General features: G+C 47.6%; 2 pseudogenes; both read right to left on the bottom strand.

Annotated features, from left to right (window-relative positions):
- Positions 1–4,219: 4,219 nt before the first annotated feature.
- On the bottom strand, positions 4,220–5,133 carry LOC120963600 (uncharacterized; annotated as a pseudogene).
- A 392-nt stretch (positions 5,134–5,525) lies between these two features.
- LOC141020642 (uncharacterized) lies at positions 5,526–13,769 on the bottom strand (annotated as a pseudogene).
- Positions 13,770–23,305: the final 9,536 nt, after the last annotated feature.

The raw sequence follows: 23,305 nt of genomic DNA, 5'->3' as shown, positions 1-23,305 counted from the left end.
GTTTTTTCTAAATGCATTGTCGTTTTTATGAACATATACATGCAGTACCTAAAAGCATTTTTCTGAGACAGATTTGCCTTTTGTTCCTATAATTCATGCTCGTATCTGGGCCTGGGCTCGCAAGCCGCGAGGGCGGGAAAATTTCCTGCTGCAAGCGCCAACATACAGCCTTAAATAGCATCTTGCCAAAAAAAGAGAATACAATAATGGTATTCTTACCTAAAACGGCAAGGCCGCACCGTAAGACTATAATACGGCCGGCCGTAAGTTAGCCAAGTCCCAAATGCCCTTGTTTTCTGTTTGGCTCTTTATTCCATTCGCAAAAGCTTCTCCAAGTTACTTATGCATTTCACTAGTGGCGTATTGACAATCTTAAACTGCATCCTGGTATATGAAACAGTTAATTGAAATGCTTTACAATCTGTTTGTACTTGCAGCATATGGAATTTAATCATGGTACATCCAAAGGCTCGTGTATCTTGTGTATCGAAAGACTTGTGTATCATATGCAATTTAATCATGGTATATGCAAAAAGCTTAATACCTAGTACATTCAAAAGCTTAATACCCTGGCAATTGGCTCCTGCATATTTAGTATGTGTCCACTCCTTTACACAAAACTGCCATCATGGAAGTTTTATGTCGCTTTCATACCCAATATTTGCACTTCGCTTCTTACCACACCGTATGCATGTATGTTTTAATGCCTGAGTTTTAGTAATATCGCTCTCTAAACAGGTGATGGAAAGCAAGCGGCTTATAAAGTGCTTCCTGAATTATTTGAGACACGATCGTACTGAAGTTGGTGCCCTCTTTGATATGCTATCAATATTCTTGTACCACAATTATATAGATTATAGCTTTCTCAAGGAATTTTATGTCATAGAGGCAATGCCATTTCTTGTTTCTGACTTATGAGAATCTTTTTATGTATTTATTGACTATTTTACTTATCATCTGTACATGTTCTTTTAGCTTGCTTAAGGATACAATGCAAGTTTGAAGAAAACTATCCTTAACCACTTTCTGAACATTTTTCAGTCAAAACAATATGGGCAAGATCATTTAGTTGTTACCATGCAGATTCTTATACTTCCAATGCTAGCATATTCTTTCCAAAATTGACAGGGTTGGGAAGTTGTTAATCCTTCTATAATTATTAAAACTTTTGTTTGTGATCCCCCAGAAGAGGTAACTATATTAAACCTGGTTTCCGCCAAATTATCTTTACTCTTAGCAAATATACGTTGAAATGTTTCTTCATTTATGAACAATTGAGGATAGAACTACTTCAGCTAGCGACATTGCTTTTGAAATATCTACAGAATGATCTGATTCACCATCGAAAGGAACTCAAATTCGGTTGGAACCATCTGAAGCGTGAAGATAACTCCATCAAACAGTGGACCTTTGTGAATGTTTGTCACTTCTTAGTCCTATCAAGCTCCTGAAAAGATTATTTTACAGGTATTACATCAAATTCTCTTAGAATAATTGTGTATTCTTGTCATTTTCTTATGCCTGGATACAAATGTGACATCATTTTTCCCAGGTCTTCATCACTCTGCTACGGACATGCCAACCAAAGAATAAGCTACTGGTGAAGCAAGCTCTCGCTATTCTCATGCCTGCCCTTCCGAGAAGACTTCCTCCTAGTGATAGCCGCTTGCCGATATGGATCAGATACACCAAGAAAGTCCTTGTGGAGGAGGGGCATTCAATTCCAAACATGATTCACATATTCCAGCTTATTTTTCGCCATGCAGACCTTTTTTATAGTTGCAGAGAGCAGATGGTTACTCTCTTAGTCGTCTAGGATTACCATACAACACAACAGCGGAAAATAGACGGCTTGCCATTGAACTGGCTGGATTGGTGGTCGCAGGGTAAAGACGGACACATGAAAATCATGCAGGAAAGTGAGATCCAGAATCAAATAAGGTGATATGCTTAATCCTTCTGTTATCGGTGGTGATCCAAAACTCTCCTCTGATATTCCATCATTTGCTTATGATTTGAGTAAGAGGCTGAAAGTTGAACCAGGCTTGCAACCTCTTTGTGTAATGTCGCCGGGTGGGGCATCACCTAAAATTGACACACCCGGAGCTTCAGGGCAACTTGATGAGGAGTATAAACCTAATGCAGCAATGGAGGAGATGATCATTACTTTCCTGAATAGATTCAGTAATAGATGCATTCAAGGATTTTGGCCAAACAAATCCTCAACTTCACCATCTTGGTTACCGAGACAAGGCTTGGAATGTGAATAAGCTCACGGACATAGCTCGCAAACAAGGTCTGTCTGTGTTGTCGTCAAGGTAACTATTGATTTCCTACTGTACCACTACAAGCAACTACTGTGGCCTATAATAGGCAAAAACTGATTTTTGGCTGCTTCATTTGGAAACTATGGCGAAGAATCTGAAGGCCTTAACATAGTGCAGGAGTATGTCAAATCGCACTAGATACAGTGCATCAGTATCTGGAACTTGTTAAGACCCGAGTTTAATTTTGTGCTTGGTTCTTGGGCCTTGCTAGGAGATTAGCTAGAGCAATTTTCAAGTGTGAGCCAAGGAGTGATGTGAACAATTTGAATATCTCGATTCTTGTTTTAGGTGTTGTCATCTGGTGTTAATACAAATAATCAAGGGCTGATATTCTGCTTCTGTACTTCGTTATCATTCCTTCTCAACTGCTGCCCAGTCGCTTGTGGTGCTTGTGATATACTCAATCCGATTGAAATTAGGTGCATTTTGTTTCATTGGAACAAGTGCTCGATAATTTTTTTATTGAGACAATTTTCTAGAGCATAAAATTGATGTCATTAGATTTGTGTTGAAAACTAATAATGACTATTTTTTTATGACATAATGAATGACGTCAATCGAGTAATTGTCTGTAAAGTCATGAAATATGCCAAATAAAGCACTGTTTGCTTAGCATAATGTGGCATCTCTACTACGGCAAATCTTTGGGTTATAAGCAACAGCAAGAACGTGCTTGATTCGAGTCAATTGATCTTATTTCGTGCTACTCCGTCTCAACCGTCAATGCCAATCAGAAAGTCTAAATTGCATAAAACAAAATTGTGACTGTTAGCTACGCAGGGTCTGTTTCAGCGTGTTTAGATGGCTGGCCGAAGGGAGCCCGGCCTAGCACCCAGGCCATGGCCAGCCAAAGCCAGGCAAAAGAGGGCCACCCTCTCATGTTTGGTTGGCTGGCCCAAGAGAGGTAGGCCGCGCCGTGGCTCTGTTTGGACGCCACCTGGGAGCCCGACCGGCAACCCAACTGCCACCAACCGCCCAAACGGGGCTGTGTTTGGTAGCCGGCGTGGCTGGGGAGCTCCCAGACATTCCAACTACGACCAACAGCACACCATCAACATATTTGAAGCAAGATCACAGTTATTTGAAGCAAGATCAACAAATTTTTGATATGGACCATCAGTTTACATCACAATAATAACCATCAGTTTGCATCTCAAATGTCTACCTCTCAACAGTACTTCATGGAACCAATTAATCATTGAAAATGATGAAAGAAGTTGCAAATTTTGCTGGCCTTAGCTTGTGGACAGGGTGGAGTTATCCCAGTAGGTAAATCACATGTGGCTGCCATCCAAATGAAGAATCAAATTCGAACAAAGAACAAAGAACCACATAAGAACTCACGGCTGTCATGGAACTCCTGTGGACATCATTCAGTGCCGTCATCTCAAGCAACAGCTTGGTGTTGCAGCTGAGTGATGACTCACAAGAGTTTGATGGCAGGCATGAAAGAAACACATAGGAAAGAATAACATCAGCCACCTCATATGTAATTTTGCATCACAAGCCAATTCCATCCCCTCATGAGCCACCAAGACAAAGACAATAATCAGAGAAAAGCAAATTGACAGCAAAGGAAACATGATTGCAATATAGTAGAAATGTAGCCAACAGAGGCTACAAAAATAAGTCTTACAATACCAAGTTCCAGCCCAACAGACTAGGGCTCAAATGTTGTCCATCCAACAACCAAATCCAACTAGTTAGCCACCCTCTCAGCAAAATAAAACTCCAAGACAACAGCAAGTTAGCCAACCTACCTGCACAAAAGTCTACAGTGTAGTGTGTCAACTGTAGTCAAAAGAAGAGAGAGTGGGGGAGGGAGGTGGAGGAACTATACATCTCTACAGTCAACCCCCTCTCATCCCATGCAGCCCAGCAATGGCCAAGAACTACACATAGTTCTTGGCTAGGAAGGTCCTAAGCCAAATTACCCTATGGCTGTCACTCATGCCAACAAAGCCCCTGCCCTAGGCTTTGTTGTCCAGCAGGTAGGTGTAGGCTACTATGAGGGCCTCCTCACTAAAACCAGGGCTCTCCATCACAGCAAGGTAGAGGCTAGCATCAACATGGGCTGGGCCTTTCTCTCTAAGTGCATTGGCCACATTGTTAACTGCATCAGACATGGTCATGAGAAGGAGCTTCTCATCCTCAGTGAAAGTGCCCCTCTTCCACTTGGTGCCCACACTAGTGTCTGTCATCTTCTCAGTGGCCTTGCTACTGCTTGGGACATCAGTGGCATTAGTAGTATACTTGAAGCTACCCCCCTCAAGCTTGGCAGCAACACTGTCAGCTTGGTTCTGCCCTAGAGCCTCACCAGAACCTAAGGCATGCTTCCCTGTGGCCATAGCATGGCCAAAGATGGCCTCCATCTCAACATAAAACCTAATAGGACAGTTAAGGTACTTAGCATCCTTAGGGTGGTCCTCACAAGAGTCAACATATAGGTCACTACCAAAAAAACCAACCCCAATAGTTTTAGCATTAAGGTTAACAGTTAGGGCACTACCTTGATGTGGTTCTGGTAGTGCTCAACATCTAGCATGATTGCATGCAGGTCATTGTCCCAAAGAGCCCCACTCAAGTCTTTCAGCTTGCTCACTTTACCCCACCTTTGCCTCTACTTCCTCAGGTGATTGTACACCAGCTAAGTGGGGCTGACCACCTCACCAGTGAACTCTTTGAGGTACTTGGCAACCAAGTTGACATCCTTGTCCTTAAACACCTTGTCAGGCCTACTACCATCACTCACAAGCTATGCCATCCTCCTCGGCACAAACCCAGATGAGTTGTTGTTCCACCTCATGGGTCCTGGAGCTGCTGGTGGTGCTGGCTGGGCTTCAGCAGCAGCATCTGCGGCATTGTGAGCAGCAAGGAGGGCATTTGTCTGCTGCTGGACCTGAGCCTCATCAAACACAACCTAGACAAAGCCCTCCAGGCCACCAGCCCCCTCAACAGAACCATAAGACATCCTAACTATTGATATAAACAGAAATACAACAATTATAGTACAACATGATGAATCACAGCAGCAATAAGAACCAATAACCAAATAAAATTACAACTGGTTGAATAAACATTGTTTGGTCTCAGCTTTGTCCACAAATTATTACATCATCACCACAAATCAAAGTGTTTCATACCAGGGATACCAAATAAGACATTAACAAGAATTAACATGCATAAGAGGACAACAAATCAGGTCCTATGGGTTCCCCTTCTAGCCCATAAAGCATTGCAGATAGCATCCCTCTTCTCAACCATGGCTTAGGTGTCTTGGGACAGAAGGTCATCAGCAGTAGTGTGGTTGTGCTAAATTGGTGGCACCCAATTTTCATCAGGGACAAAACTATCCTGCCCAAAGTCTAGGATCCAGTTGTGGAGGATGCAACATGCCAAGGCAAGCTTGACTTGAGTTTTGTATGGATGAAAAGGCTTGTTGTCTAACATTCTCCACCTGTTCTTCAGTGCCCCAAATCCCCTCTAACCTGTGACCCTAAGGGAGGAGTGCCCCAGGTTGAACAACTCCCTAGCATTTGTGGGCTGATTTCTGGGGCCATACTCAGATAAATGGTACCTGACCCCCTATAGGGAGGCAGGAAGCCAGTTCTGTAGCCATATCCTGCATCTACCAGCTAGAATTTACCTACAACAAACCAAATAAACACCTAAGGTCACTAGTTTGGAATGGGTCATGGTACAAGTGATGAGGGCATGTAGGCAGGTTACCTTCAGGCACAACAAAGCCATCATTTATCTCAATGGCATCTGCAAGCACTAGGGCATCATTAGCTGACCCTTCGCACCCAGCTAGAACATATGTAAACTTGAGATCAAAGTCCACAACTGCCATGTCATTTTGGGTTGGGTCCTTCCTCCTTCCTCTAAATGGTTGCTGCATGCGTCTAGGCACTCTTGCCAACACATGGGTACCATCTATGGCACCAACACAGTCCTAAAAAAAGGGTGAACTACAATGACTACCCGCAGTATTATTTGTGAAAATTGATCACAACATGCAGAAGCATATGGGTTTACCTTCAAGTATGGGTTCCACCTGTGGCCCTGTTGACGGTAGTTATACCATGTTTTTATCCCATCAAAACCATCAACAAGACATTGTTTCTAGAAGGAAACCACCAAACACATAGTGACTTAGGTACAAATAACTTGGTTCCACATGTACTTGTCATTATTTGGTTGCAGGCACTCAGAACAAGTACTTTTCAGTGTCCGAAAGCTCCATACGAAGGTTGGGCAACCAACCAAGTTTGGCCAAATGACAAACAAACTTCATAATCATCAATATCATAGCTTCTGGAGACAATGTGCAAAAGATGGGCACAATGTTGGGGTCAGCCGACCCCACCTTGGTGGGCCCAGCACCACCATTGTGCTTAGAATTGCATCTAGAAGCCACCTACAGAAGATGGACCTTTGGTTCCACCAAAGGGGGATCGACCGACCCCCTTGTGGGACCATCCCAGCCACTGCCAGACAACCAGGATCCTCCCAACACAGTCCCAAGCAAGTTCCACCCTTGGATCACAAGTGTATTTCCTCTCAACGGTAAAAGATGAAGTCACATGGATCCATGGGCCCACAACGAAGGAACCAATGTGAACCAACACATGAGACACACTCTATGACACGTAGGGACACCCACCGGAGATAGCAGGTGGGCCAGGGCTGTCATAGGGGGGTCGGCCGACCCCCCCCCTTTGTGGGCCCCGAAGCTCGGCTGCACTCCACCGACCTTGTGCATGCCTCCATGTGCTTGGATGCATCCCTGGCCTCCATCCAAGGCGGTTTGGAGGTCGGTTTATCCAATGGTGGAGGATGGGAGGCATACCGATTGATGACATGGCGGTGGAGTAGCCTCTACTTCACCTCCCCCTATAAATACCCCCCATAGGCCTTCACTTTAGAGCATGAAACTTAGAGCATCTCCAAGAGTTTGACAAAAATAACTTGGCAAATCTTGTGTTCTAGCAACTCCCAAAAGCATATGACAAGTAAAAAATAAGTTAATCTCCAATGGTTTGGTAAATTGAAGTTGGCAAATAAAAAAATAGAGAAGGGCCCACCATAAATGTTGTTAACCGGTGGGAATAGTTGAGGTCGCGCGTGATCCATCTCCTGAACCTTGCACGCCGCCGCCGCTAGAGGTCACCAATTAGGATTTTGTAGCATCAGGACTGAACCTTGCACATCGTTGCACATGATCATCCTTATCTTTTACCTGGACAGCAGTAGTACGACTACCAGTTTTGCAGGGAGGCAAAGGTGCAGTTGTCACCGTCCAGATTGTGCAGCAGACAAAGGTTCAGCAGCAGGAGCTTGTCGGTCGGCTCAGGCAACAGGTTCGCCCAGCCTCGGCAAAATTTCGTGTTTTGAACCTTTTCCCTAACAATTTCAGGATCTGACCCTTGTTTGAAATATTTTCGAGATTTGACCCTTTTGCTACCATCAGGGCCTCTAGCGGTAGTGTTAGACAGGCTACCGCCAGATCCCCTGGCGGTAAGGTGTGACGGAGGGGGACGGCGGCCGTTTGCCTGTGCTGACGAGGATAAGTACCCTACCGCCAGGGCCCTGGCGGTAGGATGTCTAACCCTACCGCCAGGGTCCCTGGCGGTAGGGTGTGGCAAGGTTTTACAGTGTGAAGTTTCTATGACGAAATGTGCAATGGCCCTGGCGGTAGGGTTCACCCTACCGCCATGGGGGCTGGCGGTAGGTTGTATGACCCTACCGCCATGGCCCCTGGTGGTAGGGTCCTGTGTTTTGCAGTGTAAAGTTTCTATAACGAAATATGCAAGGGCCCTGGCGGTAGGTTCACCCTACCGCTGTGGGGGCTGGCGGTAGGGTCCTCTGTTTTGTTGTTTCAAGTTCATTTGGTTGCTTGTTTTCAAATTCAATATGACAGCAATATCACCGCAAGTTTCACAAAATATGACAACAATATCACAGATTTTAAACAATTAAACTTGGGCATCACATAGACCCATATTAAGATAACTTCAAGTGCATAGAACATTTCAAACGAACTTTAACTAATCAGTAAACGGAGTTCCACATAGTAGCAAACACATAGGTCCACAAATAGCAAACACATAGTTCCATGTAGTTCCACAACTGACAAGTTCAACCAAATGAAGTTCAACCTAATAGCAAACACATAGACAACCCAACTACAAGAGCCAACTATCAAAGATCATAATCAGTTGCACCTCCTTCCTCTCTTGGAGGTACGGTCCTCGTTACTCTTTGAACGAGTCTCTTCGGTCTTCTTCTTGGGCCGGTGAGGAAGCGGTCTCTGGAAAGGTTCCGGACTCAGCAAATCCTTCTTCTTCGGATTCCTCTTCTTCGGCAGCTGAGATGCTTGAGATGATTGAGTTGGTGGAGGTCCATAATCTTCATCCTACTCCTCCTCCCCGTTGCTCTCATCCTCCTCCCCTTCTTCATATGTGGCCTCCTCCTCCTCCTCCTCCTCGGCCAACCTAGACGACGAGGGAACCTGGCTCGATGAGCCGATGTGACCCTATGTGGCTACAGGCCGATAAGCTTCAACCGCCCCAGCTCCAGCACACCCAAGCAACCCTACTAGCTTGCGACAACGCTTCACGAACTTCTGCACTCACAAAGGGCATAATAAGTATCAGGTTTATGATTGCAAGTGAACAAGATGCATCTGTTCCGAGGAGGCTGAAATTGTACCTTCATCGTCCCCCTCATTTTGTTCTCGGATTGTACGTTCCCGGGGAGATCACTTAGTGCATCTGAGGCTTCAAAGATGCATCTGTTCAGCTCACCAGACTGCAACGGCATAAGTCAGTCACATTGACGAATACAATAATTTAAATATAACCTCTCGGTTCAAACTTACCACTCTGTTGATGAGGGAGGCAAAGTCCCTAAAGCCACTGTGCATGTCTCTGATGCCGGTATGGTAGGCCTCTTCCTCGGGGTTATCCCTCTCCAGCTCCGCGATGTCTTCCGCCGTCCACCGAGGCCTGAGACGAAGCCGGTGCTTCTGGCCATCATCGTACCACCTCATGTGTCGGCCTAGGTAAGCATCCCAGTCAGTCACCCTCCTCTCCCCGTCTTTCCGGTACCTCCATCGTTCCACTCCGTCACATGATTTTTATGCTCCTCTCCCCAGTCTGTGATCGACTGATTCTTCTGCCGGCTCATCCTGCAAGGCATAAGCAATAAGAATCATCATAAGCGCAACGAGATCATCATAAGTAACAAGAAACATGATAAGCGTAATGAAATCATGGGCATGGAAAACAAAGCGCTCACAGGTGGAGCGCATGGCCGCCAGTATCAGTGGGCTGGCCCGGTGGGGTATGCTGAAAAATCCCAAACTGCGTGGCCACCCGGTGTGGCAAGTGCCACTCAACGGCGTACACACAGATCATGGGCACGATGCACCGCTAGAGACCACGGTCCGCATCGCACATCACGTTCAGATCAAAGTCCCACTGTCGGTCTTGTCGATACGGCCACCAGTTTACCTATTACATATACATTGATAAGTTTCCACTCTCGGTCAAAATTGGAATCAAAGAGAAAGGTGTTGAGCGAGTTCATATACCTGGGTATGCGTCAAAGCGTCCAACTCGTTGGTGTAGGTCTTGTATGAAGTCTTGTTTAGGCCCGTGTAGAGTTTGACAACGTCCCACTCGTAAGCTACGGTGGGGTTTCGAGTCTCGTCGCCGTCTTTGCCATAGTCTTCCCATGGGCGTCTTGGCATCTTCTCCGGACGCCCCACCGGCAGCCGCTCCCACATCCAAATGGATAAGGCCCAGAAAAAGCCACCCATATTGGACTTGTCTCCCGTCCTCTGCGTTGCGCCGTCAAGCTGCAAAACATCAAATGAGGATCAGATATAAGAAAATGTCATGGATATACTTTCCTAGGTAGGTAGGCAATTAGACACTCCCTTACCGAACGGTATAGGTAGGCGAGAGATGCGGTCCCCCAACTGTACCCTGCATCCCAGTCGGCTAGGAAGAACAGATACGACCAGTTGGCAGAGTTCTCGGAGCTGTCTGGAAACACGACCTTCGTGAGAAGATACCTCAGGTAGGCCCTCGCGTACCACTCCACAGTCGCCTCATCTGCGCCTTCGGGGCATGTCTTCCGGTGCTCCGAGAGCCAGATCAACGGCACACCAGATGTACGGTTGCTCTTGGCACCGGGGCAGTCGCCGATGAGGGTGGTGACCCTCTCCTGCCAGTTGGTCCTCTCCACTCGACCGGTGAGTGCATGACCCTCGATCGGCATGGCAGTAATCATCTCCCAGTCCTCGAGGGTCACCGCCATCTCCCCGCATGGCAGATGGAAAGAATGGGTCTCCGGTCGCCACCGGTCAATCAGAGCTGTGAGAGCTGTGTGGACAAGCGTCGGCGGCTGACGCTTGAACTGCAACATGAAACCCAACAGCCGGGCTCTCTTGAAGAACGGCGCGTAGCGCTCGTCGTAGTCCATATGCCCATGAACCCCGTGACCCCTCATGCGCAGTGGCTGGAGCATCTGTCAAAAAGTGAACGCCAAAAGTTAGGAAATTATTTTCATCAATCCGAAAACTTTGATCAATATTTCTTTCATATCACTTACCTCTCCGTTCTCTATGAACCGGGCACGATGACCCTTGTCGAATTCCCAGTCCAGCATGGAGTGTCCGCAAGAGGTGGCCGCCTTAATAAAATTTCATAAACAAAAACATCGCAAGCACTTCATATCAAAATCATATCACCATGCGTCATATCACAAAAAAAATCAAATCATATCACCATGCATCATGTCACCATGATGGATCAAATCATATCAACATTACTCATATAAAAAAAATCCTTCCCCTCTTTAATCATATCAACATGCATCAGATCACAAAAAAAATCCTCCAACAATAATCTTCAATGTATTATCTCCAAACAACATCTTCATATCATCATATCAACATGCATCATCACTCCAACATGCATCATATCATCATATTTTTAAACAAAAAAATCCTCCAACATGCATCATATCATCATATTTGTAAACAAAAAATTCCTCCAACATCATCATATCAACATGCATCATCAACCTACAATCAATTCCTCCCACATGCATTACATCATAATTTTTTTAACAAAAAAAATTATGAACTAGGGTTCATCTTCACACTAACATATGAACTATTGATTAGAGCTCATATCCAATACCACTAGTTACTAAAGAACTAAGAACTACAACTACAATCAATCTTAGGTGAAAAAAATCCAATCTAAGTTAAATAATATTAGGGATTTCAAGCAAATAATGCGTCGAATCGGAAGCAAGTTTGCAAAAACTAATTGGAGGGATTGGAGGAGCTTACGTTTCTCTCTTCGGGGCCATCTCGATCCGCAAAAACGGTGAAGAATCGGTGAAGATCCGAGGGGGAGAGTGGAGGAGAAGAGAGAGGGAGAGAGGGGCGACTTGGGGGAGAAACTGCCGACGCGGGGGGGGGGGGGGGGGGGGGGAGGGGAGGGGTGGGATGGGAAGGGGCGCGGGGTCTCGGGCGGAATAACTGCCCGGACCCTACCGCCAGGGGTCCTGGCGGTAGGTTGCGACGGAGGGGAACGGCCGCCGTCACCGCGTGCTGACGTGGATAAGTACCCTACCGCCAGGGGCCCTGGTGGTAGCCTGTCCAACCCTACCGCCAAGACCCCTGGTGGTAAGAAAAAGGGTCAAATCCCGAAATTATTTCAAACTGGGGTCAGATCTTGATTTTGTTTGTGAAAAGGGTCAAAACACGAAATTTTGCCCGGCCTCTAGAATCTGTCAGCCAGCAGCAGGTTTTGCCGGCGACACAGTACCAAACTGACATGAGCTTTAGGCTTTGTCGGCGACCACCAGCAGCATCTTCTCGGTGCACGTGAGAATTCAGTCCAGGGCGCGCCGCGCCGGGGGATAGCAACGCGATACGCGCGCGTAAAGATGCGCGTGCGGAGGGATGAAATGGCAAGTTGATAAAATTGCCAAGTGGATTTGCCAAACTACTGGAGAGCAATTTTTCTTGTTTGCCAAAAAAAGAGACGCCAGGTTAATTTAGGGAACTCTTGGAGATGCTCTTAGGAGAAAGCCACTCTCTAGTATTTTTATCTATGTTAGTAGAGGGAGAGTGAGGAGTCTCCAAGGAGGAGTCCCGGCCTATCGCGAGTCTTCTCCAAGGTGCACCTCAGTGGATGCGAGCTTCTTGTAAGTAATACTCCCTGCGTTTTTAAATATAAGTCTTTTTAAAGGTTTCACTAAGGAACTACATACGGATGTATATAGACATACTTTAGAGTTTAGATTCACTCATTTTGCTCCGTATGTAGTCACTTAGTGAAATGTCTAAAAAGACTTATATTTAGGAAACGGAGGGAGTACATCTGAGTCCTTCTAGTATTTTATATTCTGGTTTTAGTATTCTAAGTATATACTCTTTTACTGGTACACTGCTTTACTTAGTAAAGTGCTCGAGTCCCTTGCAAGGATTAGAGTAGTGAGATTGGTGTAGACGTGGTGTCTATACTATTTCTTGCCTGTGTAAGCTTCTTGTCGCACTGCGTAGACATCTAGCGAAGGGGTGACAGGCCTTGCTAGTGGTATAGTTTCCTCCTAAGTGTTGTTAGGCAAGTTGTCCATAATAGCGGGGTAGGAGGGTAGCCGCCTCAGTAGAGAGTGAGGTGATAACCTTTAAATCATCTACTGTTTCGACTATCGCCCCCAGTAAGGGAGGAGGTGATAACCTTTTTATACTTAGAATACCATGACTAGATATCTTTGCTAGCTAGACCTCTCTATCCTATTATCCTAGACCCTTCGTTTCATCACTGGACGACCTTGAGCCTTGTTAGTTCACTTACCGTTCCCTGTGGAAAATACGATACCTGGAATGTTCCCGGTGAAGGCTACGTTGACTATCATACGCTTGCGGTATATCCGTTTGCCACTTCTGGTGTCAACAGGCTCCCAAGGATTTTGGCATGGTCTGGGTGTGGATGGAGGCTTGATCATTTCATATCTAAGCTCACAAACAACATAAAGAACCTGGTGGAAATGCCTGTGGACCGTCTCAATGGACCTCCTAAATGCAAGGTGCACTACCCTGAACCTTTGGTTATGGCATATTATAAGGAGGAACATGGAAACTTGTTCCTCAATTGAGACGCCAGCATTATCCCGAAGAAGGCCCCTCTCTCTAAAAAGGTTGCACAAGGCAAAATAGGGTTGTCGTCTCTTCATCCTTATCACAGATAGGCACTCTATATCAGTGGAATGGTATATGGATAAAAGGGTACGCTGTCTGTGTGCCTCAGCATCACTCCTAATGTCATACATTAGAGGGTTAGGCTCAGCCTCATCATCACTATCAGGGTGCTTCCTTTTCCTTTTCATGGTGGAAACAACAACACTGACCATGGACATGATCATGCTAGTAGCCTGCTGGACCAGCATGGCACGGTTCTCAGCAAAAGCATCCATCTACATGCATTTAAGTGAAATTAACATCTAACATTTGATAGCCCTGGCTGGCCTCAACAGACATTTGTTAACTCAAAAAAATTGCACGGCTGCTTGATTAAACAATCGTCCAGTGCAGTGGACTACATCATTGACCAAGGAAACATCATCGAACATTGAAACATCATCGGCATAGAACAAATCAAGCAACGGAAGAACGAACAGTAAACCCTAACAACTACGCAGTGAGGAGAGGAGAAAGGTTTGGGGATCGATTTCACCTTGGCGGAAACGGGCGAAGCACCGACGAAGAAGAAGCAGGCCGGGAAGAAGAGGAAGCAGATCCGCACCGCACAACACAGCACAAACCCTTGCTGAACGCCCGAACCGAGGAAGAAGAAGCTCGGCCCTCGGAGTCCCGGCGAGGAAGGAGATGCGATGGCGGCGTCTGAATCTAGATCCACGGCCCGGGAACGGAGAGGAAGCCCGCCGGGGATCCAACCAGGCACGATGCACACCACCGCAGGAAACCCTAACTGGTCTCTCATGGGAGTGGAGCAAAGAAGGAGGAGCGGGGGAGAAGGAGACGTCGGAAGGAGGAGGACAAGCTTTATAGGCCATGGATTTCGCGGGGACGGAAGCGGCGGGAGGAAGTTTCACCATTCCCGTGCGAGCCCGTCAGAGCCACCCGCCGTCGGCCGAAATCGCCCCCAAATCGCCCGCGTTGCGCTGCGCGCGGCCGAGCTCGACTACTACGCTGAAATCTAGCGTAGCAGTGGAGCCGGGTGGAGGGTGCCTTTTTGGCCCCCGCGGGCCGGGCCGAGGGACCCCAAAACGCACCCAAACACGGGCTAGTGCTCCCGGGGGCGCAGCCGAGCCCTAGGGCCACCCATCCAAACACGCCCTTTGGCTCTAGTTCATGTGCTTCTTGAGGCTTCCTGAGCCACTGAAGCATCTAAGAGCAACTCTAGCAGACCCCGCATCCGGCGCAAACCCGCATAATTTCGGCGATTATAGGGGCTCGGCCCATTTTTCTGGCCAGACGAGAGCCCGCATCGGTGTCCGGCCCGTAAATTTTTTTGCCGCAGCCCGCAGACGCAACCCCCGAGCCACTATAACTGCGGGTTTGCGGGGCAGATGCGGGTTGAAACCCTATCCTCCCGCCGCCGCGTTCCCCTTCAATTCCCCACCGCGCCGCTCGATTTCTCGCCGCCGGTGAGCCTTGAACCACCATGGCCGACTCGGGGGATGAGGCGGAGCGCCGCCGCCGCGCCAGATCTGACGCCGCGCGCAAGCGGGGGGCGCGTCGGTGGCTCAACCAGGGTGCCCGGCCGCCGCCGACATTCGACCGGCGCGAGCTCGACGAGTTCGAGCTCGAGCGCGCCCGTCGCCGCCGCGCCTCCTCCGGCAACTGGTCCGCGGGGAGCTCATCCGGCCACTGGTCCGCGGGTAGCTCATCCGCGGGCGCATCGAGCTCGCGGCTCTTTCCGGTGAAGAGGGAGCCGGAGGAGGCCGTGCCCGATGCGCCGCGGCGCCGAGGTGTCATCGGATCCGAGGACTACCTCCCACCAGGGCAGGAGGAGCTCCTCGAGCGCGTCGTCCTCGAGCGGTCGGCGAGGGATCTGCAGGAGATGGAAGAGCGCATCCGGCGCGAGCTCGAGTACGAGCGGCTCTTCCTCGAGACGGGCCTCACGGCATCGCAGGCGCAGGCATCGAAGGAGACCGACCTGCGCATGACGAAGGAGGAGCAGGCAAAGCTCTTCGTTGACCTCGGCTCCGACTCCTCCGACTCCGACTGATCGCCGCCGGTGGGCAGCTACCGCAGGAGCTCCGATGAGCTCAGTTTTGTTGCAGTGATGCGGTAGCGTAGGCCCTAGCATACCTAACCTTTATGTATGTATGTGGCGTGTATGAACTTATTATGCGAAGAAGAACCATGTATGCGAGCGAGCTCCGGCGAGCTATTGCTTAAATTTCTCGCGCGAAACAACTTTTTTTAAAATTTACGGGTTTGTTTGCGGTTTCTAGTCTGCCGCCGCAAATTTCGGCCTGCATAACCGCCCCAGTGCGACCTGCAAACACATTTTACGGGTCGGCAAAATGCAGGGTCTGCTAGAGTTGCTCTAAGTCCCAGTCACTTCTCTTGCCGGTGGCTACACAAAACATTACTGGCTGAATGCTGACCTTTAAAAAAATCTTAAATAGAACCATTGGAACTACTATCTTGAAAACGCTAACAATATTACTCTAGAAGGGGAAAACGCACAAAACTATATTACGAATGAAAAGCCAATCCAAGAGGTCTTTAGTGCTCCATCCAAGCCAATGTGCACATCAAGCGGTTCTGTGGCGGCGGATCCATAGGGATTCTAAGAATCCGGATAAAAGGAATCTTATTCGAACACCTTAGCATTCTAGAGGATTCTACTCTCTCCAACCCAAATTGTAAATCATTCCATAAATCTTGGAGAGTCAAAGCATATTAAGTTTGACCAAAATTAAAAAAATACAAAAATTTGTGACATGAAATAGGTGTACTATGAAAATATAATTAACGAAGAATCCATTGATACTTAGTTGGCATCTAATTATTATTATCTTATTATAAAAAATTGGTCAAACTTAAAATTATTTGACTCTCAAGAGTTTTAGAATGATTTACAATTTGACCCGAAATGAAGGGAGTAATACGCAGAGACATACCTGGATTTTTTTTATCTAGAATCTGTATTTTACAATCCGATCCAAACATGCTTGAAATTGTTTTAAATGGGGCGCGAGGCTGGAAGTTTTTTATTTATTTCTGGGGGTTTATTATTATTAGGAGAAATCCCGTTATTATCAAAATAAATCTCGCTCGGTGGCCACCAAGATTATTTGTGCTTGGGCTTCCAGAAATGTCCTGCGCCACTCTAGCGCAACACGAAAGGTAAAGGAACAAAAAAAAATTGAAGGAAAAACGGCAGGATTCGAACCGGCGCAGCCAAGGCCCAACAGATTTCGAGTCTGTCCACTTAACCACTCGGACATATCGACCATGCATACGAGGGATGAAAACGGTGCAGAAACGGACGGAACTGGGTGCTATCATATTTGTTTTTATATTTTTTTGTAGAAGCGGAAACGAATACAGAAACCCCGAAAACGAATATGAAAACAAATACTGCCGGAAACAGACACAGAGCGAATACAGAGCGGACACGGAAACAAAATGGTTTGTTCACCAGAACTTAAAACCCCCTTGAATCATAGAGAAATATAGACAAAAAAATAGATTTATGGAATTGTTAACATGTCTACAACATAATATGGTTGTGTTAGCAACATAGGATAGTATTGTAGTAGTACATGACAATTCCGTATAGGGTCTAGTTGAGTACGTGTGTGGTAGTAAAAGTTGGTCCTCAAATGATCCATTCTGCTCATTCTACGGATTGTGTCATTGTGCGTTGTTTGGTAGTTGGGCTACAAAGAAACGGAAAGCTCCATTTCCACTTATGTTCCACCGAAAAACACCATTCCATTTTTGTTTCCGTTTCCGTATAAAAAATTCCATTTCCATTTTCGTTTTGCAAATTTCCATTTTCATTTTCATATTTCCTTCCCGTTTTCATTTTTCCTCCGGAAAAGCGGAAACTTTTCACTCCATTTTTATCCCTAATGCATACAATGCATTAATGTTAATTGATATATTTAATGTTTTTGGAAATTAACCTCCCCGCGGAGCCGGAGCCCCGGACGCTGTTGGCCCGTGGTATCAGTCAACAGCGGCATATGGCCCGTCTCCCGTTTGCCTTCTTTTGGTCCCGATCGCTCTTACTCCGAGGTGGGTGGGGGTGGCGACGCGGGACCCGGGACACATGCATGTGCGGTCGTCGGCCCCGGCCGCAACTCCGAGGAAGAGAGAGCGCAACAACGACCCGTCGTCCCCTCTACTTTTCAACGCCCTATAGTTTTTCCACACAGTCAGGGTGGATGTCTACTACTGCACACTGTACAATCACCATCTTCAGCTTGTCCTATTTGACATTGGCATATGCCATATGGTCTTTTCATTTTTTCAGGATTCAGAATCAGATGGATCAATTATTCAATTTCAGTTCAGCGTCGTTTGCTCACCATGTCTGTCACCTAAAAGAAATTTCTGCTCAACCATCTCCATACAGAAATTAAATGGGTCTGTCAAAACCTGAATGCAATCTATAATTCCTTGTGGCTCCATCTGTGTCTAGGCTTTTCCCCGTCACGTCCTGCATGCACGACGACCGACATTGGTAAACTATTGTAATCACTTTAGATACTCCCTCCGTCCCGCAATATAAAGACTTCAAGGGTTCAAACTCAGGAAACAACCGCAGGAGGAAATGACCTCTATACCCCTCATTTTACACAACTCACCAACTTTCCACCCACTCACCAACCTCATTTAGTTTTGTCCTATCCCAACAAGTCCGTCCTTACATTTTGGTACAAAATTTGAACCCTCCAAGTCCTTATATATCGGGACGGAGGGAGTACTGATGTGGATAACAGCAACAACCTAGAGGATTGAGCACCAACTTTAAAAAAAAAAAGAACAAGGGAGCCTTAGCTAAATGCATGCTTTACTACTTTTCTGGGACTGAGGCTGATGGCTGCTTGTGCCGGGGCATGCAGCACAAAGCCACTGCACGGAGCAGCCCATGGGTCAAGACCCAGATTTTCAGCAAATTCAGTCCTCTTCTGTCCTCGTATAAGTGGAGTGTCCACTTCCTGGAATGGAAGAGAGAGTCAAAAGGAATTATTTGCCGTGGTTAGTCCCAACCGGCTGGCATCTCTTTATATTGATTAGATCAACTTATACAACAAGGAAATACAAATGGGTATACAACACGTACACGTATATATATAAAATACAACTCTAACACCCCCCTCAATCTAAACCGTCGTGAACAAGGTTGAGATTGGAACTAAAACGACAAAGTGTGAGCTGAGAAGTAGGCTTCGTGAATACGTCAGCCAACTGATCGCCAGTGGAGATGAACCGAACATCAAGAGCACCCAAAGCAACCCGCTCACGCACAAAGTGAAAATCAACCTCGATATGCTTTGTGCGGGCATGAAAAACTGGATTGGCATATAAGTATGTGGCGCCAACATTGTCACACCACACCACCGGAGGGCGAGAAAGAAACACACCAAGCTCCTTCAACACCGACTATATCCATATAGCCTCAGCGGTGCCATTAGCCAAAGCCTTGTATTCGGCCTCAGTGCTAGAACGAGAAACTGTTGGTTGCTTGCGAGAAATCCAAGAGACGAGGTTGGAGCCAAGAAAAATGGCAAAATCGCCCGTAGACCGACGATCATCAGGACAGCCCGCCCAATCGGCATCAGTGAAAATACTCAGTCCCATAGAAGGGGAGCACCGGAAACGCAAGGCAGTAGACACAGTACCTTGGATATAGCGAAGAATTCGCTTCACTGCCTCATAGTGAGCGGTAGTAGGCTGCGACAAGTATTGGCACACCTTGTTAACAGCAAAGGACAAGTCAGGACGTGTCTGAGTGAGGTACTGGAGACCCCCAACAAGACTCCTGTACTTGAAAACATCTTCAGAGCTCAACGACTGGCCTTGATCTCGAGATATTTTATCGGAAGTAGACATGGGAGTAGTAACAGACCGAGATTGCTCCATGTTGTGCAAGAGATCAAGAGCATATTTGTGCTGCGACAAGACCATACCCTCAGAATTATAAGTGGCCTCAATACCAAGGAAATACTCCAGGCGCCCAAGGTCCTTGACAGGAAAAGAACCAGAAAGAGTGGTAACCAGTTTCTCAACAGCAGCCGAAGAGGACCCAGCCAAAATAATATCGTCAACATAGACAAGCATATATATAATAACCCCATGATGATCAAAGATGAACAGAGAGGTATCGGCCTTGCTAGCAACAAAACCGAGCTGATGAAGCTTGTCACTCAAACGGGCATACCAGGCACGAGGCGACTGTTTGAGACCATAGAAAGCACGTTGCAGCTTGCAAACATGCCGAGGGTACCGTGAATCCTCAAAACCGGGGGGCTGTTGCATATACACTTCCTCGGATAGAAAACCATGAAGGAAGGCATTACTCACATCAATCTGACGAAGGCACCAACCACGAGAAACAGCAAGAGCTAGCACCAAGCGAACGGTGACTGGTTTAATCACAGGACTGAAAGTATCATGATAATATATACCATACTGTTGTGTGAAGCCTCGAGCCACAAGCCGCGCCTTGTATTTATCAACAGATCCATCGGGACGGAACTTTGTTTTGAAGATCCATTTGCTGCCAACAATGTTAGTGCCAGGTGGACGAGGTACCAATATCCACGTTTTGTTAGCCCGAAGTGCCTCGAACTCAGCCTCCATAGCAGCACGCCAAGCTGGCTCAGAGAGAGCAGTACGATGAGATGCAGGCTCCACCATAAACGCCCGGCGACGATAGGGATCATATCGAACCATGCCATCCCGATACACCTTGGGACGAGAAATATCATTGCGCCGTCGCGTGACGATGACCCGTGCCGGTTCAGCAGCAGGAGGCGCTGGAGGCGGCGACGCTGGTGGTGTAGAAGATGTTGACGAGGTCGAGGAAGCGGCCTCGTCGTGGGCCGGAGACAGGCCAGACGAAGAAGCCCCGTCAGGAGCCGGCGAGGCAGATGACCGTGCTGGCGACGGAGAGCGAGACCGCGGGCCGTGGTCGATGACCGGGACCGGCGAATCGGCCTGGGCGGGGTCGGCACCAGAAGCGGCACGAGAAGCCGACCCGAGCGAGCGGGGCGTGCCTGCATGCGAGCCGGGCCCAGGCGTGCCAGCCGGTCCATGCAGAGGCGGTGCTGATCTGGGAGCAGCCTGCGTGCCTACATGCAAGCGGGCCCCTGATGTGCCGCCCGAGGCATGCAGAGGAGAGGCCGGCCCGGGCGAGCGGGGCGTGCCTGCATGAGAGTCGGGCCCAGGCGCGCCGCCTGAGACATGCAGAGGCGGTGGCGCTGATGGAGCAGGGACATCGAGCGGCGAAGTTGACGTCGTGGGGACCTGCACAGGAGAACAAACAACAACACCAGGTGCATTAGCCGGTAACAAGGTAATGTCATAATTATGCGTGTCGGTACTCTGAGTAACTGTCTCATCTGACGGAAACGACACGGGAAGGAGTTGGGATACCTCAATAGTGGCACCGGGAGTGGCATAGGGAAACACCGTCTCGTCGAACACGACGTCACGGGAGATGTAAATACGACCAGTGGAGCGATCAAGGCACTTATAGCCTTTATGCATGGGACTATAACCAAGAAACACACACATCCTAGAGCGAAACTCGAGTTTACGTGAATTGTACTTACGCAAACTAGGCCAACACGCACAACCAAAAGTGCAGAGAAAAGAATACACAAGACGCATGTTGAGGAGGCGAAACACGGGTGTGGCATTGTTGATAACAGGCGTAGGCATCCTATTGATGAGATAGCAAGCAGTAATAAACGCCTCATCCCAAAACCGAAGAGGCAGGGAGGAGTGTGCGAGGAGGGCTAGACACGTCTCAACGAGATGACGGTGCTTGCGTTCAGCTATACCATTCTGTTGGGAGGTATGTGGACAAGACACACGATGAGCAATGCCGGTGCGCTGAAAATAAGCATGGAGACGGTGATACTCACCACCCAGTCTGACCGAACAGAACGAACCTTAGCATTCAAGAGACGTTCAACATGGTTTTGAAAAGTGTAAAAAATGCTCTCAACATTAGATTTATGCTTGATCAAGTATATCCAGCAGTAACGACTGTAGTCATCAATGAAGCTGGCATAGTACTTGAAACCCCCGGAAGATGGTAGAGCAGGCCCCCAAACATCGGTATGAATAAGCTCAAGTGGTGATGTAGAAACACGAGTAGAATAATTATATGGTAACTGGTGACTCTTAGCACGCTGACAAGCATCACACACAGAGGACTCATTGTTTGGAGAGCACAACAATTTATTGGAGCTAACAATGGTATGAACTATTTTATTTAAAGGATGACCAAGACGCCGATGCCACTGCTCGGTAGTCAGCCTAACGCCGGAAGACGCATGACGTCCAGAGGTGACGGCGCGACTGAACGGAAGAGGGTAGAGGCCGCCGCGACTCCTACCGCGAAGAAGAATTTTCTTCGTAAACTTGTCCTTGACATAGAAAAAGAATTTATGAAATTCAACAAAGATTTTATTGCAGAAACAAGACGATAAACAGAGAGCAAATTAGTGCTAAGATCAGGAACAAGAAGAATATTTTTGAGGTCAATTGGGGCGGATGAACCAGGTAAACGAGAGTGACCAACATGTGTAATAGACAAACCTGCACCGTTGGCGACTTGCACTTGGTCCGTGCCGTTGTAGCACTCCTGGATGTTCATCCGGCTCATGTCGTTGGTGAGATGATCCGTGGCGCCGGTGTCAAAGAGCCAAGGTTGACTGGGGGCAGGTTGGAAAGAGGCAGAATTGCCAGCACGATTTTGGTCGTACTGAAACGCGTGGTTGTAGCGTTGTTTGCACTGCAGAGCCTCATGCCCCCAGTACCGGCAAACTTGACAGCGGGGGCGCTCGCACTAGTTGTTGCGCCTGCCACCGCCGTTGCCCTGTCCTCCTCCTCCGCCATTGCCACCACCACCGCCCCCATGGTTGGGGCGGTTGTTACCGCGGGAGGCCTGCTGGCCGCCGTTGTACTGGCCGCCTCCGTGCGAGCCAGTAGGACGACCCCCGCCACGGCCGTCATTGGTGGTGTCGGTGAAGATGCGTCCCCCTCCACGGCCGTCGCTTTGCCGTGCCACGGCATTAGCGGAGGTGGAGAACTCGGGGGCGAAGGTGTTCTGCTCCTTGAGGGATTCGCAGGAGAGGAGCATGGAGTAGAAATCCGACAGGCTGAGGTTGTCAGCGCCGGCGGCTGCCAACACTGTGAGAGAGTGCTGGAGGGACTCGTACTGAGGCCCGAGACCGACGACGATGTAGTCGATCACCTCAGCATCGGAGAGAGGCGACCCCACCTGGGCCATGGTGAAGGAAATATGCCCTAGAGGCAATAATAAAGTTATTATTTATTTCCTTATATCATGATAAATGTTTATTATTCATGCTAGAATTGTATTAACCGGAAACTTGATACATGTGTGAATACATAGACAAACAAAGTGTCACTAGTATGCCTCTACTTGACTAGCTCATTAATAAAAAATGGTTATGTTTCCTAGCCATAGACATGAGTTGTCATTTGATTATTGGGATCACATCATTAGGAGAATGATGTGATTGACTTGACCCATTCCGTTAGCTTAGCACTCGATCGTTTAGTATGTTGCTAGTGCTTTCTTCATGACTTATACATGTTCCTATGACTATGAGATTATGCAACTCCCGTTTACCGGAGGAACACTTTGTGTGCTACCAAACGTCACAACGTAACTGGGTGATTATAAAGGTGCTCTACAGGT

This window comes from Aegilops tauschii, chromosome 4 (assembly GCF_002575655.3).
Source record: "Aegilops tauschii subsp. strangulata cultivar AL8/78 chromosome 4, Aet v6.0, whole genome shotgun sequence".
Taxonomy (NCBI): domain Eukaryota; kingdom Viridiplantae; phylum Streptophyta; class Magnoliopsida; order Poales; family Poaceae; genus Aegilops; species Aegilops tauschii.
The sequence above is the reverse complement of the archived record's forward strand: the minus strand, read 5'-3'. Positions and strand labels throughout refer to the sequence as shown.